Here is a 2,232-nt window from a genome sequence, read left to right as displayed (position 1 = left end):
GTCTTAAATTTCTCCATTTTAAAAAAAAAAAAAAAAAAAAGAAAGCTTTCTCTTCTTCCCTATTCATTCCTTCATTTATATCAATATGGATTCATAGACCTGTTTCATTTGGTGAGTTATAATTCATTGCTGTCACAGGCATACCTTAAATACTGCAGGTTCAGTTATACACCATTGCAATAAGGTGAATATTGTAATAAAGTGAGTCTCGTGAATTTTTTATTGCACCCAGCTGTGGCAGTTTCTTAAAACAATGAAGTTTGCCTCACTGATTGATTCTTTGTTTCACAAAAGATTTTTCTATAGCATGTAATATTGTTTGACAACTTTTTTTTTCTTTTTTGAGATGGAGTTTTCACTCCTGTTGCCCAGGCTGGAGTGCAGTGGTGCAATCTCAGCTCACTGCAACCTCCACCTCCCGGGTTCAAGCAATTCTCCTGCCTCAGCCTCCCAAGTAGCTAGGATTACAGGCATGCGCCACCATACCTGGCTAATTTTTTTGTATTTAGTAGAGACAGGGTTTCACCATGTTGATCAGGCTGGTCTTGAAATCCTGACCTCAGATGATCCACCCGCCTCAGCCCACCAAAGTGCTGGGATTACAGACATGAGCCACCGTGCCCGGCGGACAACATTTTTTAAAATGTCAGACAAGTAATGTGCTGATGTTCTAACAAGGTTCAAAGATGGCACGTCTCACATATGAGCATGAACACCCAATGATCACACTTAGGAACTACAGAAGGATCTGTTTGATAGCATTTCACCCAGAAGAAAGAACTGCTTTCAAAATCGTAGTCACTTCTCTCACACCTGGCACTGTGTTATCAAATAATTTTTGTAATATTTCTAAATCCTTGTCATTTCAACAGTATTCACAGCATCTTCACCAGCAGTAAATTCATCTTAAAAAAAAAAAAAAAAAAAACTACTTTCTTTGCTTATCCATAAGAAGCAACTTCTTATCCATTACATTTTATCATAAGATTGAACCAGTCCAGTCACAGCTTCAGGCTCCACTTCTAATTCTAGTTCTTTGCTCTTTCCACCACATCTGCAGTTACTTCTACCATGGAGGTCCTGAACTTCTCAAAAGTCATTCATGAGGGTTAGAATCAACTTCTTCCAAACTCCTGTTCATGTTGTTAGTTTGGCCTCCTCCCATGAATCACGAATGTTCTTCATGGCATCCAGAATGGTGCATTCTTTCCAGAGATTTTAAATTTACTTTGGGTCCTTCAGAGAACTCACTATCTATGGCATCTATAGTCTTATAAAATGTATTTCTTTTCTTTCTTTCTTTCTTTTTTTTTTTTTTGTGACGGAGTCTTGCTCTGTCACCCAGGTTGCAGTACAATGGCATGATATCAGCTCACTGCAACTTCTGCCTCTTTGGTTCACAGTTCTCCTGTCTCAGCCTCCCGAGCAGCTAGAATTACAGGTGCTAATTTTTGTATATTTAGTAGAGACAGGGTTTCACCATATTGGCCAGGCTGGTCTCAAACTCCTGACCTCAGGTGATCTACCTGCCTCAGCCTCCCAAAGTGTTGGGATTACAGGCATGAGCCACTGCACCTGGCCAAATGTATTTCTTTTTATTTTATTTTAGAGGCAGGGTCTCGTCTGCTGTCCAGGCTGGAGTACAGTGACAGGGTCTTCCTCTCTTGCCCAGACCTGGAGTGTGATCCTCCCACCTCAGCCTCCCAGGTAGCTGGGAAGCTGGGACCACAGGTGTATGCCACCATGCCTGACTAATTTTTGTAGAGATGGTGTTTGCCATGTTCCCCAGGCTGGTCTTGAACTCCTGGGCTCAAGCAATCAACCCACCTTGGCTTCCCAAAGTGCTGGGATCACAGATACGAGCCAGTGTGCCCAGCACCCAGCTACTTTTTAGAAATTTTTAATAGAGACAAGTTCTTGTCATGTTGTCCAGGCTGGTATCGAACTCATTGGTGCAAGCAGTCCTCCCACCTCAGCCTTTATTCTTGACAGTTTGGGAGGATAAGGTGGGAGGATCAGCTTCTTCTTATTAATAATAGGACTTGAACGTTGAAATTATTCCTTGATCAGTGGGCTGCAGAATGGATGTTGTATTAGCAGGCCTGAAAACAACACTCATCTCCTTGTGTATCTTCATCAGAGCTGTTGAAAGACTGTTGTTTGAGATTTTATGTGTGTATGTATGTATACACACACACACACACACACACACACATTTTTTTTTTTTTTTTT

At 41.4% G+C, this 2,232-nt stretch overlaps 1 protein-coding gene and 1 non-coding gene across 2 annotated transcripts in view; one reads left to right on the top strand and one right to left on the bottom strand.

Annotated features, from left to right (window-relative positions):
- The window catches only part of PRPSAP1 (phosphoribosyl pyrophosphate synthetase associated protein 1), a 44,415-nt gene that overhangs the window by 29,769 nt on the left and 12,414 nt on the right, over positions 1–2,232 (top strand). The gene's annotated exons all lie outside the window — the stretch shown is intronic.
- LOC119472312 lies at positions 645–748 on the bottom strand. The gene has a single exon (XR_005201446.1). It is a non-coding gene; the product is annotated as a small nucleolar RNA U13 (small nucleolar RNA).

Source organism: Cebus imitator, unplaced genomic scaffold (assembly GCF_001604975.1).
Source record: "Cebus imitator isolate Cc_AM_T3 unplaced genomic scaffold, Cebus_imitator-1.0 Scaffold93, whole genome shotgun sequence".
Classification (NCBI taxonomy): domain Eukaryota; kingdom Metazoa; phylum Chordata; class Mammalia; order Primates; family Cebidae; genus Cebus; species Cebus imitator.
The sequence above is the reverse complement of the archived record's forward strand: the minus strand, read 5'-3'. Positions and strand labels throughout refer to the sequence as shown.